General features: G+C 31.0%; 1 long non-coding RNA gene and 1 pseudogene across 1 annotated transcript; one reads left to right on the forward strand and one right to left on the reverse strand.

Moving 5' to 3' along the window:
* Positions 1-1,483: 1,483 nt before the first annotated feature.
* Positions 1,484-2,423, reverse strand: LOC120158589. The gene is made up of 3 exons (XR_005519245.1): positions 2,299-2,423; positions 1,713-1,779; positions 1,484-1,577 (listed from the first exon to the last, which is right to left on the reverse strand). It is a non-coding gene; the product is annotated as an uncharacterized LOC120158589 (long non-coding RNA).
* A 4,386-nt stretch (positions 2,424-6,809) lies between these two features.
* Positions 6,810-7,688, forward strand: LOC120158748 (annotated as a pseudogene).
* Positions 7,689-15,814: the final 8,126 nt, after the last annotated feature.

A 15,814-nucleotide genomic window follows, 5' to 3' on the forward strand; every position in this document is an offset into this window, starting at 1 on the left:
GCTGAGTAGCTAAAAGACATAGTTGTATGCTCCGTTCATTTTCTAAGTTAAAAAAAAAGTCTTAGCTTCACAAAAATCATTCAAATTATGACATGGCAAGTTACAGGATGCTTTATTGTAATTGTGGAGTAAACAAGCCATGTGACAAAATAAAACCCTTTTATTATGTTCATGAATTTAGTTAATCCTGTACAAATTTAGAAATGGTTGTTTCATATCATATAATCGAGATTTCGTCGACATGCTGGATTGAAGCCATTGGGATTGTTCAAGAATAATCTCTCTAACTGGGGTCGTGTGGGTATTGGTCACTGAGAGACATCATTTGAAATGAAAATCGCTTCTTTTACCCTCTACAGTTCTGCACGCGCCTCCACGCACCACCCCTGAGAGTGGGGAAAGTCTACCGTCTGGTGGACCGCTTGGAAATGGGCCGATCCTAGAAATTTTGTACAAATTTCTACTCGTGTTTTAAGGGGTTTTGAAACACTTACCAAGCTCGGTTCACAACGGAGAGCTCGATTTCGAAATGTCTGAAACTTGATATTCCTCACCCCTTTACACGCAAGCGACAACGAAGATAATAAGGACACCGGTGAACTCAGAACGACACAAAGAACATGATGATGCGGTAAGTGTCGAAAACGGAACAACGGTCGATGATGAACCAGCTATCAAATATTCCAATCTCTAAAGGAAATGTTAGGGGGAGAGAAAAATAAATTAACATTTTCCCATATTTGGGGTTATATAAACCATTAAAAAGGAAAATGGAAAAATCATGTCATAGATCCATCTTTAGTTGCTTTTTGAATTTGGATATAAATTTAATCAAAATTTCACTTCAATCCCCGAATTCAATTAAAATTCAATTTAATCCTCAAAAAAATTTTAAGAGAATTTTTAGGCCCTATTTTGGAGTATGACACTCATCATTTGATTAATTGTGATTTCTTACTAATGTAATACATAATTATATTTTATATGCACACATATCTAATCAATACTATCCCACAATATCTATCTAATCAAGAAAAATTCATTTAATCAATTAACAAATTCCATCCAAAGATGAGCAACATATTGAGAGTTAAAACGTTAAGAAAATGGCAAATTACAGGTATTGTTGAACAGTATATCAATAAAAAAACCTTGATCAAATGAAATAAACGTATCCACGCTCAGTTTTCTTCAAGCTTAAACCCATGTATTGATTTTAATAATGTGTTCCTTTTTATTACAAATAACTCAGCTTAGGGCAATCTTCAAATCTAATCTAACATCTTTCATTTCTGGCTCCAGAAAATGATATAATAATAATCACAGGCAAAAGCATTGAAACATAAGAAGAAGAAAAAAGGCACCATCTTATTAAATATGAACAACTATTGTCTAGGTCAAACAGAAACAAAAACACCACTCGAGTTTCAAGCTGCTTGCAAAGCTAACTTTAAGATGGTCAAGATCTGTCTTTAGAACCATACCGTCCTAAGAAAACATCCAGAAATCTAATAATAGTAGAATCAGAATTTCCTGCCTCTCGAAAACATCTACTTGATCTTCTTCTCTGGCCTCAACTGTCATTTACCAAGCAATAGAAAATGTCAATCAGTTACATGGCAAGAGCACAAACTCGAATGCGGTTTACAAAAATGTCCTTTAGATTAGCTGCTCGTGCTAATGGAATGATGGGATGGGCGTAGATGGTTTACCTGGTTGCGGTGACCACACTTCTTTTTCATGCAGTTCACAGCACGGGGGTGCAGACGAGCATAACACCTACAGCAAAGATATCCCCATTAATTGGTAAAGTTACTAAGCTTTTCATTTTCTACTAACATTTTCTCAACTTTTACTGGAATATATATATAAGCTTTTCAATTCTATGTTCTATTGTATATGGTATTAAATGAAGAATCTCTCTGATTTAAATGGCTTAAACATATGTACCAGTTTAAAATATGTAATTCTACCCCCAAGAAAGGAAACTCAAAAGAAATTAATGAAGTTATAAAAGGATATTAAGGTAGCAAAAATGCAGGCATGGAAGTAATAACAAATCAGATCAGTTTGCAAGAAATTTTAATAAAAAGAGCATTTCCTAAAAAATGGATCTTGTTATTATCCCTAAAACTAAACATCAAAATGCACCTCTGGTAGGCAGGATGCAGGGCAAACGTCTAACTAGATTCATAGAAGATATATGATAGTAAACGAACAATTCATTTCTAATGAATTGGGTATACTAAGATTATTTAAACAATTAAAATTATGGGCAAGAAGATAGAGTGGACATACTTGTGGCAGATCATCTTGTCCTGATTGTATTTCCTAGCCAATGCCATCAAAGAAGGCTCGATAATGCCACCACGAAGCCTCAGAACCAGATGCAAGGTTGACTCTACACAATTTCACTAAAACATTAACATTTAAATATCGCTTAGAGAGAAAAACTTGGTGTGTGTTTGTGGTGTTTGGGGGGGGGGGGGGAGCACAGTTCAAGCTTTCAAGTCAACATCCCAATTTCCATCGTAATTTAAGTACTCTAAACAACAAAATTGGAGATAACATGAGAGCATTTTCTTCTCATCACAGAGATCCTACAAAATTATCTAAATATTGTTAAAAAAATTGAAGCTATAGAAAAGCTAGCATATTTAGTTCTAATGACTGCTACAAATTCCTATTTGGATACTTCTCACTTTCCCAACAGGTAAAAATTACCTAAACATATCCACGCTTTCAATTCACAGTTCAATACGGATCATGATAAATCAAAATACTTTAAACATCTTTTGCCTGTGTCAATTTTTTTCGAGAATCATATTAGGGCCCATAACGACCAACATTTACATTTCTAAATATTGTAGTCAGCAAGAGTACGGCCATTCTCGAGCTGCTTTCCGGCGAAGATCAACCTCTGCTGGTCCGGAGGGATACCAGATAAAATTTAACAGGAAAATATAAGCCGTCAAAACCACAAACAAATTGCACTCCAAAAGCGGGTAGGGAGAAAAACTTAGAAGGAAAAGAGATGAGTAATACCTTTTCTATCCTGAATCTTAGCCTTCACATCGTCGATGGTGTCACTGGATTCAACCTCTAGGATTATGGTCTTCCCAGTTAGGGTTTTCACGAAGATCTGCATTTTCACAACTCCGCGTCTCTCTTTGTTTCAGCCAAGCCTTCCCGTTAGTTTACTAGATATTTACGTAGTATTAGTGCAGATTAGGGTTTTCGGGTGTATGTTCGGTTATGGGGTTATTTTCCTTCACCGTGTTAGTAAATAATCTCAAAACCAAACAAACCATAACACAATTGGCCACGTTTGTGCTACATTGTAATGTGTTTGTCTGCAGTTGAAGTGTTCTTTGAATTGTTTTTCTTCTCAAGTTTGCACCCAATATGATGTCATTTGTAATGTAGAATTCAGCATTTCATACTCGGTGCTACACAACATAGAAAGATTTGTAATGTTTCTTTTTCATGATTACATGTATTACAAAGAAAACCGAAGAGTAAATAGATTGGAAATAAATCACAAAAAGAAGACTATATAGAGAAAACAATGACAGACAAAATACATGATAAAAAAAAAGTGCTTGTTGACAAGGAAAATAATTATTTTAGATTAACTACAGGACTTAACGGATATTAAGATTAATTTTAAAATATTAACAGATATTTTCATATAAAGATTAATTTGATATTTTTTTAACATAACATTATAAACATAGTGAACAAAAATTAGATTTAATTAGATACATTTCTATTTGAACTTATTTGTTCAAAAAACTACATAAATGTAACTTTGGGGTACCAAATATGTGTAACGCCCCAAAACTTTCATTGAGGATTAAATTGTTAAATAAAATTATTTCGAGGAATAGTTAGATAGTTTCTATGTTTTGTGGGATTAAATTTGGATTATGTGATAAAGAATTAATTCTTAGAATTTAGTTTGTGGAAGATTGGTGACTAAATTGAAATAAATGAATTACTAATCTCAAAAGTGAAAAAAAGAAAAGAGTTGGACTCTTTAATGAATGAATTATCCTCAAAAGTTATAAGATATTTTTACTTGGGTGAATATGAACCATTAGATTGGATGAAAGTTTTCATCTTTAGTTGGAACCATTGGATCAAAGAAATGATAAAATGAGTTTATATATTCTCGGGTTAAAGAAAGAAAAGATGAAAAGAATCATTCACCTTATTCTTCTTTAAGTCAATGTGAGATGGAAAGAGACATGGCAAAGTCTCCATCTTTTCTTCATTTCCTCCATTTTAGTTAGATTTAAGGTTAGCTTAAGAGACAAAAATGTTAATCTTTTCATTTCCTTCAAAATGAGTATAATAATGAAGGTTTGAATGGGTTCGGGTGAAACCCTTAGTTTCATCATGAAAGTTCCAGTGAGAGTTTAGGAGTTGAGAGATTTTGATAGAATGAAGAGTGACGAGTGATTTTCTTCCACCTTAAAGGTTATATTCTCTTAGGACAAGTGAAAAAAAATCAAGTTTTGGGAGAAGTTATTATTAGAGATTAGAGACCAAGGGTAAGAGTCTCCATACTTTTTATTTATTCATATTATATCTTTGAGTTTTAATTATGATAGAATATATTTAGTAATATCTTTAATAAAGGTATTGGATGCTTGCTTGAGGTGAATACACTAAACTTATTTACTTTATGGAGGTTGAATTAAATAATTAAGTGGTCAAATAAGCAAATGTGAAGTTACATTTTGTTCATTGTTGTTAGAGATTTTATATGAGTTAATGATGGTTAAATGATGATTGAAAAGTGTAATGAAAGTCATAAAATGTGTGGAAAGTGTACTAAATATGATTGATAATATTGATATCAATTAGAAGGTGTTTAGAGGTGATTGCAATGCACTAGAAAAAAAAGGCAATTTATAGTAGAGGTTTCGAAACTCCTATAATTGGTTTTTAAACCCTTCGTCCAGAATGTAAAATTTACGAATTTTACTGATTGATTTCGAAACCTCCTAAGGTGGTTTTGAAACACATGCCTAAAATGGTCAATTAGGCCTAAAATATTACCTGAAATGTCGTTGATTTATAATATGATTGTAAATAAGTTCGAATATATATAAAACACTATAATAAGTGTTAAGTAAGGCCTAAGAGTGTACAAAAACGGTGTGAAGCCATTAATAAATGATAAAGTATTCTTCCATAAGCTTTAGTAACCTTAATTGGCTTGTGAGTGTAATAAATTATCAAAATACCCTTAGAGGGTCAAAATTACCAAATTAACCTTATGAGATTAAGTAAATGGAATAAATTGTACAAAGGAAAAAATATTAAATTCTATTAATTGTGAAAAGACATAAATATTCATGTGTGTAAGAAAATGACTAAAATTCCCTTTAGGGCCAAATAATCAAACTACCTATAAGTGGTAAGCTGGTTAATTGTGTGAGATTCTAAAATGCATTAGAGAGCGAAAGATTAAGTAATAATATTGTTATAAGAAGAATAAATTTTGTGATCATAAGAATGTATAAATTACCATTTTAACAAAAAAATGGTTAAGAGAACCGTTAGAGGTGAAAAAAATAAAATGTCCTGACTACAACAAATTTATCAATTTATGACAAAATTTTTATATGATGTTACATATATCGTCACAAAACATACTATAATGTGACGTTTTTTTATTTTCGTCATATTTATTGATTAATGATATATCTTTTATGACAATTTTAAAAAAGGTCATTGATTTTTGTCACTATATGTTTGGCGCCAAAATCTTCCCACCAAATTTTTTGGTGGGAAACCTTTTAATGACATTTAGATAAAATAATGACGTTGTAAAATCGTCTCCAATAAAAAACAGGTATTAGTGACGATTTATTATAATGCCGATTCAATTTGAATTAGTGGCGTTGCACATTTGTCATTAATAAGTTTTATTTGTGACAATTTAATTTGTCATGTTTTATAAGACACTAAAAGTGACATTTTATTATTGTCACAAAAAATTGTTTTAGCACGACGAAATCAATTATTTGTCACTTGTTTTTATCTCTTATTTTTATATGACGATTTTAAAAGATGTCATGAAAATATGCCACTTAATGTTAAAAAATAAGATAATCTAACAACCTTATTAAATAATACAATGTATAGAGTTTTTTTGTGTTTTTATTTTATTTACATTATTCTATATTAGATTATCTCACATTCAAAGATTTTTAGAGTAAAACATAAAATAATAAATCGTAAAAAAGAAATGACCATAATATTTTTATATATTATTATACTTCTATGTTTTCCATGATGTTACATCAAAGTGTTTAGAAAAAATAGATATTTATATTTGATCATAGAAATACCCATAAAATTTTAGTATATTTAGATAGATATACATCAATAAATTTAAAATATAAAATATTACTCTTTTATATATAAAAAAGCTAATATTATAAAACATGTATGTGTTTTGAATTTTTTAAGATTATTATTGTTCCTCCAAACACATTTTTAATTGAATCAAACTTTGCATTGGAGTAATTATTTTATAATTTTAAAATTTCTAAAGAGAAATCTTTTTACTATTTTAAATTATTACTATTTTAATAAGTAATCTTTAAATAATATCAAAACCATAAATAAAAAATATATTTTAATAATAAAAGATTTTAAATGTAAAAGAAAGGAAAACATAATAAAAAGGCATTAATGACTAAAATAAAATTCCACGAAAACTAAGGGGCTAGATTCACAAATTTAAAAAAGAAAAAGCCTTGAAATGAGGACCAAAATGTGTTACTTTAAACATGGACATGACCCTTACAATGATTAACCCAAATAAAGAAAAATGGGCTGATTCTATCCCTAAACGGCAACATGTGAAGTATTTTAATAAAATTTAATTAGGTTTAATATAACCTACACTTCATTTTTAATAACCCTCTGCCGCCGTTCACTCACTACACAACCCACTTCCCCATTTTCTTTCTTTTAAGTCTTCCTTCTTGGAGCTGCTTTTCACTAGCAAGTGCTTGCAGTTCTGTGGTCCTCAAGCTTGACAGTACGGTTGGGTTTTAACTCAAATGAAACTAGTAATTTCCCTGGAGCTTTTGTTTTTTCTCCTAAAAGAATGAGAATTAAGAAGTTCTCAGTAGCTTGCTCTTCTTATACTACTGATCCATTGTTGGTTAAAGCTGCAAGAGGAGATCCTGTAAGTCGGCCTCTTGTATGGATGATGCGCCAGGCAGGAAGATATATGACTGTTTACAGAAAGCTTGTAGAGAAACATCCGTCCTTTAGAGAGGTATGAGACAACTGATCTCATTGTGGAAATTTCGTTGCAGCCTTGGGAAGCTTTCCGTCCTGATTGAGTTATAATTTTCTCTGATATTCTTACTCCACTGTCTGCATTCAGTGTCCCGTTTAACATTGAAGAAGTAAGGGGTCCTGTCATTCATTCACCGATGTACTCTGAGGATTGCTTGAAGGCATTGCATCCTATTGACTTGGAGAAACTACATTTTGTTGGGTAGTCCCTTAAGATTTTGCGCCAGGAGGTTGGAGATCATGCAACAGTGCTGGGTTTTGTCGGAGCACCTTGGACAATTGCAACATATATAGTAGAGGGAGGTACAACCCGCACTTACACAAACATAAAGAGTATGTGCCACACAACATCAAATTAATATTTAATATTTAATAATTATAAAAATAAAGTTAATAACAATAAAAATCCCGAACAAAACGGGTGTCTACACTATATTCTATATTGAAATAATTTTGCTTTATAGTTTTATTATTTTTATAATTATTTTTTGTTTTGATTAAGACTGCAGTAGTAAAGGTTTCTCCAACTTTAATTTGCAGGTAATTGTTTTTTTCTTTTAAATTTATTTTCTCCGCTGTTAAATATGGGTTTTTTGATATTGTTGAATTCATATGTTTAGGGTTAGTTTTATTATTCAATTTCTGATTTTTTGTTAAACGCTGCTATTTTTTACAAAATAATTGTCATTTTTTTATTTTAAATTTTGCTAAACGATGCTATTTTTTACAAAATAATTGTTAGTTTTTTCATAAATTTTGCTAAACGTTGCTGCTTTTATTATTTGATATTGTGCAATCTGATTGGAAAACTCATTCAAAAACTTGTGCATGTCTTGTTTCCTTTTCACATTGATATTCTTCATTTAATAAATAAATGTTTATGATGTAAAATTTCACCTTCACAAGATATGCTGAAACTCTGCTATGTATTTATGCTTCCTTTAGGTGCATGTGTTTGTGAATTTTGAATTTATATCATTCTTTTTGTTTATGTTAATTTATTTACATTTCCATTTAAACTGATTGAAAATATGGCTATTAGCATCATTTCAGTGTAAGTTTGCAAAATTTTGTAATTTAGCATAATTATTAATGTAGTTGAATTGCAAGTGAATCATTCTCTCAGTGTAACAGAACTATTGTGTTTATGAATTAAGTTGTAGAATGCTTGCTAGTGGAGAGCAGCTGTGCTATAATAATTGATGATTTTGGTTGTGGTTTAATGCGTCTTTGCATTTGCCTCTAATATCTAAGAGCAATCGATTGCAAAAGCTGGTGAAAGTATTTATAATAGTTTTTCTATATGTTTTAGGATGACACCAGGCAAAGTATCTCGTAAAAGGATTGGAACACAAGATAATGAAACTAAAAAAGTCTCCGGTAAACTAAATCGAACCCAAGAATCTGAACCTCAACAAGTTACTGATGCTCCAAATCAAACACATGAAGAAATTGATCCATATACAACAATTGAAAATTCAAGTGCCATCACTTCAATTTTCAGGTAAACAATATATTTAATCAAATAAAAATTATTATATAATATTAATTGTAGTAACTAATATTGATTATCTTAATTTGTAGCTTCAAATGATACCACAAACTCAACATCAACAGAACCACAATCGACTCAAGGTTTGGATTGAGATTTTTACAATGAAATATTCTACAAGTCATATTATTATCATATTATTTTTATTTTTTGTAAACATTTAAAACATTTTTATATTTATAGAAATGAAATTATTATGTATTTAGTGAAATATTAGTTTAAATCTTATTATTTTGCAATAAGTGAACTATTTTATTTTTATTTAGATTTGTATAAATAATTTTATTTTAATATATAGTGTCATTAAAAATGTCATAGAATATAAATTATTTGTGTTTTGCTACAATATATCTTTCGTCACATATAAGTTGATTTTAATGCATTATTTGTGATAATATAAATTATCAATAACGAAATCTTATTTAATTTAGTGATGTAACCAACTGTCATAGAATATAAATTATAAAGTGACGTTATGCATAAACGTCATTCATAATATTATTAGGTAACATTTATATTATGTCACTAAAAATGTAACAATATCTCTTTCGTCACATATAGGTTGATTTTAATGTATTATTCGTGAGGATATAAATCATTAATAACCAAATTTTACATAATTTAGTGATATAATTAGTTGTCATTGAATATTAATTATATAGTGACGTTATATATACATGTCATCCATGCATTAGGTGACGATATACTACGTTACTAACAATGTGACAATTTTATTTTCGTCACGTATACAATGAAATTATTGTGTTATTGGCGACGATATGATTTATTAATGACGAAAATATACATCATTTGGTGAAAAAAGTAATTGTCACTGAATGCAAATTAAACTGTGACGTTATCCATGAGTGTCTCTATATATTTAACACTACATGACGATAACACATACATCGTCACTTTTGACATTTAGTTACACACCTAGGGTGATGATCGTCATGACATTGACTTTTACATCACAAAATACATCTAGTGACATAAATTGAAGTTTTAGTGACAATAACCTAGATGCCACTAATAAGAAATTTTGTTGATCAGAACGTGATGGATTAATAAGCTGGTAAATATGAAATGACTAATAAAACTCATATATGGTTAAAAGGAATTGGAAATGCATTTGAGTGGTAAAATACTAAAAAACCCTTGAGTATGAAATTACGAAAATACCCTTATGTGTAGTAAATGAATCTCTGACAATTAAAAATGATAAAATGTGTGTTATAATGCATTAATGAATATTGTAATATAAAATAATTTACATGTTGACTTGTGAGGCTTAAGGTAAGCTATTTCACATGTGTGGTCCCTGTTTGGGTAAGGTAAGATTATTCATAGTTTTTTGTGACCTACTATTGTGACATTATGTACCATGTGCATCAATATATACATTGTGATATAAATTGCTTGAGTAATTTTGTAAGAACATGTTAAAAACATTTTGATGTTTAGATATAACAAATAAAGTATTAATGAAATTTTAAGATTTTATATTCAATTTAAATATTATATTCGATTTAATTATTCAAATATTACAAATATAACTCCAAGTTTTCAAATTTCAATTTTACTGCTTACTTAAATGAAAAATTGTGTTTCACTCTTAAAATATTTTTGAAATAATTTTTACAAAGTATTTCGAACCATAATCGAGACAAAATTGAGCTTTGAATAAGGAAGTACCGATACCTCTTTAACGAGTATCGATACCCCTTAAACATCGAATGCAAAAGAGGTACTGATACCCTAGAGGGTATCAATACCCCTTTATATAGTGGTTTCGATACCTAGCCAAAAGGTATCGATACCCCTAATTTGATTTTGACTACGAGAAATAACAGAATGCAAAATGGGTATCGATACCACGACTAACATCGATACCTTTACATAGAAGTATCGATACATCCTTGAGAGGTATCGATACCTTTGAGTTTGCAACGATAAAAATATTTCAATTTTATACAGGTAGTATCGATACCCCTATGAAGGAGTACCGATACCCATACGCTCCCAACAACTTTTTGAAGTGGAAAACATACAACAACAGCTCTATTGACTTCATGATCATCCCCAACGTTCAGAATTCATTCAATGGGTATTTAAACAAGTCTTGAAGCCATTGATGAGGAACAAGAAACAAGTTTTGAGAAAGAATTCAAAGAGAGAAAGCCTTAAACTTATTATTTGAGCAAATCAAACCTACATCATTCAATATTCATTTTACTTTCAAGAACACCATTTGCGCTCTATTATATTTATCTATGAGTGTTCTTTCTTTGTTCTAGAATTGTGCAAACATTCTACCTTGTGAGGTTTTTCTGTAAGTTTGCAAAATCTGTAAGTTTCTCTTTGGGAGAGAGTGTTCTCAAGAATTTGGGGTATAATTCTTTAGGGAGTTGTAAGGTTACTCTTTGTCCTCAAAAGAAAGACAAATTAGTGAATTTTTGGAAAATCCTTAGTGTGGATATCTAAGGTAGTGGACATAGAGTTTGGTTGAGAAAGTCAAACCACTCTATATCGCTGTGCAAATATTTTTAATTTTTTGTTAAAGCTTCCACCAAAATTTTAATTCCCAATTCAACCCCTCTTGGCTGTTTCATTCGATCAATTAACTAAACAATTGGTATCAGTGCTACACTCATTTGAAGGTTTTACCACCTCTTGATAAGATTCGGGAAGAGTTCAATCGATATTCAAGTCATCAATGGCCTCTACATTAAACTTCGACTTCGTTCTTGATTCTCAGTTCGTCAACAAGCCTTAATTCTTCAATGGTGCTAACTACGCCTATTAGAAGAATAAAATGAAGTTCTTTATTCAAGCATGTGACATGGGAGCATAAAATCATGATGAGAGGATACTCTGAACCATCCATAAATCCGAAAATATGGAGTGAAAAAGAGATAAGATTATTCCAACTCATCTAAAAAGCTATGCATATTCTTTTCTGTGCACTTTGACCAGATGAATACGGGAGAATATCATCTTGTTCAGCCGCCAAGGAGATATGGGACAAACTTTAAGTCACACATGAAGGAACTGACGAGGCAAAAGAAACCAAAATTAGTCTTCTTACTCATAGCTATGAAAATTTCAAGATGAAACCAGATGAAGACATCAAAGCTACGACAGATAGATTTTCCGTAATTGTCAACGGTCACAAGGGATTTGGAAAAATAATCCCTAATGAGAAGCTTGTCAGGAAGATAATTTATTCTCTTCCAAGTACGTGGCAATCAAAGAAGACTACAATTATAGAGGCTAAAGACCTAAAGTCTTTAACTCTCGATGAGCTCATTGGTTCTCTCCTCACTCGTGAAATGATGATTCAAGATGAGGTAGAGCATGAGAAGAATGACGACACAAAGAAGGAGATGGAGAAGAAGAAGAACATTGGTGTTACTCTCAAATCCACCAAAGATTAGAGTGATTGTGACGATAACGAGGATGAAGAAATGACCTTGCTTTCTAGAAGACTCAGAAAATTAATGAAGCCAAATAGAGGAAGAAAATTCAAACAAAATGAAGGCTTCAAAAATGAGTCTAAGGAGAATGACCCAATCATTTGTTATGAGTGCAAAAAGCATGGGCATGTTAAATACGATTGTCCAAAATTAAAGAAGAAGGGTCTTTCAAAGAAGAAGCATAAAGCACACGTGGCTACTTGGAGCGATGAAGAATCATCTGATGAAGAGGAACAAGAAGTAGTTAACTTGTGCTTAATGACCTTTGGGGCGGATTCTCAGGTAACCTCTAACTAATCTAATTTAGAATATTGTTCATTTGATGAGTTAATAGAGGAATATAATGTGTTGGCCTCGGATTATGAGATATTGTTTTCAAAATACAAGAAAGATATTTCAAAATAAAAAATGAAAAGATCTTATATCCAAGACCAACAATGATCTTGAAAGTAAAATAAAAGAATTGCAAATCAAAATAAAATATTTTGTAAAGAAAAATTCTAATTTGCATAATTTACTTTCAAGAGTCAATGATGATCATCAAAAGAAAATTGATGATATTAAAGATTCTTTCAATAAAGTCGGATCAAAACATTTTGAAAAAGGAGAAAGTTCAAAATCCAACTATATTAGAAAGAATTTTAAATTTTACAATCATAGAGGTCCCCAAAGTACCTCAGATGGTAAAATCATTAGGAGTATATGGGTTCCTAAAGGACTTAATACTACTAAAGATAAGGATATCCTAAACAAATGGATACCTAAGGGGACAAGGCTTTTAGGGACTAATGAATATAGACCCAAAAGAATTTGGGTACCAAAAATTAGAAATTAATCTATGTTTGTAGGAAAAGGAGCATTGCTTCAAGGCACGAAATACAAACTCAAATACATGTTACCTTGATAGTGGATGCTCAAGACATATGACCAGAGACAAGAGCTGGTTTACTGAGCTTAGAGAAAAAAATGGAGGAGTGGTAACCATTGGTGACAACTCAAAAGGTTACATAGAAGGTATAGGTACTATAGGTAATACCTCTTCCATACAAGTAGAAAATGTTTTATATGTAAATGGGTTAAAGCATAATATTTTAAGTATTAGTCAACTGTGTGATAAAGGATACAATGTCTTGTTTGAATCAAACGGTTGTAAAGTTATTGACATTGCATCTAATAGGATTATATTTATTGGTCATAGAATAGGAAACATATACATGGTGCATTTAGATTTAATTAATATGAATAATTTATGCCTAGTTGACAAGGATGAGCATGATAGTTGGTTATGGAATAGGAGACTAGGACAAACAAGCATGAGTGTTTTGTAAAGACTAATTCAAGGCGCTTTAGTAAGAGGGTTGCAAAAGTTAAAATTTGATAAAGATAAAATCTGTGATGCATGTGAAAAGGAAAACATAAGAAAGTTACCTTTAAATCCATTAATGATGTATCAACTAGTAGAGTATTAAAATTGATCCATATAGATCTTTTTGGGCCAATTAGAACTACTAGCTTGGGTGAAAACAATATGCCTTTGTGTTGGTACAAGAAGGATTCTTGTATTGATGATGACGTAGGAATTATAAATACAAATGACATGGGAGAACAATCATAAAAGGAAGAAGTGAATGATGAGGAAACTCAAGATGCCTTCAAGAATCTAACCATTGAAGAAAGGGAAGTCACATACCCAAGAGAGTACAACTATGTAAAGGATGGTGAGATTTTAGGTGATCCATCCAAAGGGGTAACTATTCGATATTCTCTTAGGGACATTTGTAATTACATTACCTTTATCTCATGCATAGAGCCTAAAAATGTTAAAGAAGCATTAACCGATGAAAATTGGATTATGGCTATGCAAGAAGAGTTAAATAAATTTGAGAGAAATAAAGTATGGACATTAGTTGAAAGGCCTAGTAATAAATCTAATGTAGGTACTAAATGGGTGTTTAGGAATAAGCTTAATGAAAGTGATAACATAGTGAGGAACAAGGCTAGACTTGTTGCTCAAGGCTATACTCAAGAAGAATAAATTGATTATGATGAAACATATGCTCTGTAGCTAGGATGGATGCAATAAGAATGTTATTAGCATTTGCATGTTTCATTGAATTTAAATTATATCAAATGGATGTTAAAAGTGCATTTTTAAATGGTTTTATAAAAGAGAAGTGTATGCAGAACAACTTCCTGGTTTTGAAGATTCAAAATTTCCAAATCATGTTTTTAAATTGACAAAAGCACTATATGGTTTAAAACAAGCTCTTAGAGCTTGGAACGAAAGATTGTCAAATTTTTTAATTGAAAAAGGTTTTTCAAAAGGGAAGGTTGACACTACATTGTTTATAAAAATAAAAGGTAAAGATTTATTAGTAGTTCCAATTTATGTTGATGATATAATATTTGGTTCTACTAATGATGCTCTTTGCCAAGAATTTTCTAAGCTAATGCACAATGAATTTGAGATGAGCATGATGGGGGAGCTTTCATTTTTCTTGGGACTCCAAATCAAGTAAAGGAAAGATGACATCTTTATCAATCAAGTAAAGTACATCAAGGATATGCTCAAAAAATTTGGATTAGAGAATGTGAAACCCCAAGCCACTCCTATGAGTTCATCTACAAAGCTTGACAAAGATTAAGAAAGTAAAGTGTAGATGTTAAACTTTATAGGTCTATGATTGGCTCTTTGCTTTATCTAACCGTAAGTAGACCATACATTATGTTCAGTGTTCTATTATGTGCTATATTTCAATCATGCCCTAAGGAATCACATCTACAAGCCATTAAGAGAATCTTTAGATACCTTAAGGACACTCCCAGTATAGGACTTTGGTATCCTAGAGACTCTAGCTTTAGCTTGCATGCCTTCTCGGATGCGGATTATGGAGGATGAAAAATAGATAGGAAAAGCACCTCCAATACTTGTCAATTCCTAGGAAATATGTTGATTTCATGGTTTTCAAAGAAAAAAAAATAGTGTTTCATTATCTACCACTGAAACAAAATACATTTCAGCCGGTAGTTGTTGCGCACAAGTTTTATGGATGAAACAAAAACTTTTAGACTATGAAATTGAAGTTGGTACCATACCTATAAAGTGTGACAATACTAGTGCTATTTGTCTCACTAAAAATCCCAGCCAACACTCTAGAACTAAACACATTAAAATTAGACATCATTTCATTAGAAATCATGTCACAAAGGAAGATGTAGTTCTAGAATTTGTAGATTCTTTGCATCAATTAGCCGATATTTTTACAAAACCTTTAGATAAAGAAATATTTTGGACAGTTAGGAGAGAATTAGGTTTATCCAACCTACCTTGATTTTGTGTTTAAAATAAGTTCAGCACTTTTAATGATTAAGGGAAAATGCATGTAAAAATAACATTTTTGAATGCCTTTTATGCTAATAGTTAGGGGGAGTTTATGATCTTTAGAGAAAATTAATA

The sequence above is a fragment of the Hibiscus syriacus genome, unplaced genomic scaffold, assembly GCF_006381635.1.
Source record: "Hibiscus syriacus cultivar Baekdansim isolate YM2019G1 unplaced genomic scaffold, ASM638163v2 tig00111330_pilon, whole genome shotgun sequence".
Lineage (NCBI taxonomy): Eukaryota > Viridiplantae > Streptophyta > Magnoliopsida > Malvales > Malvaceae > Hibiscus > Hibiscus syriacus.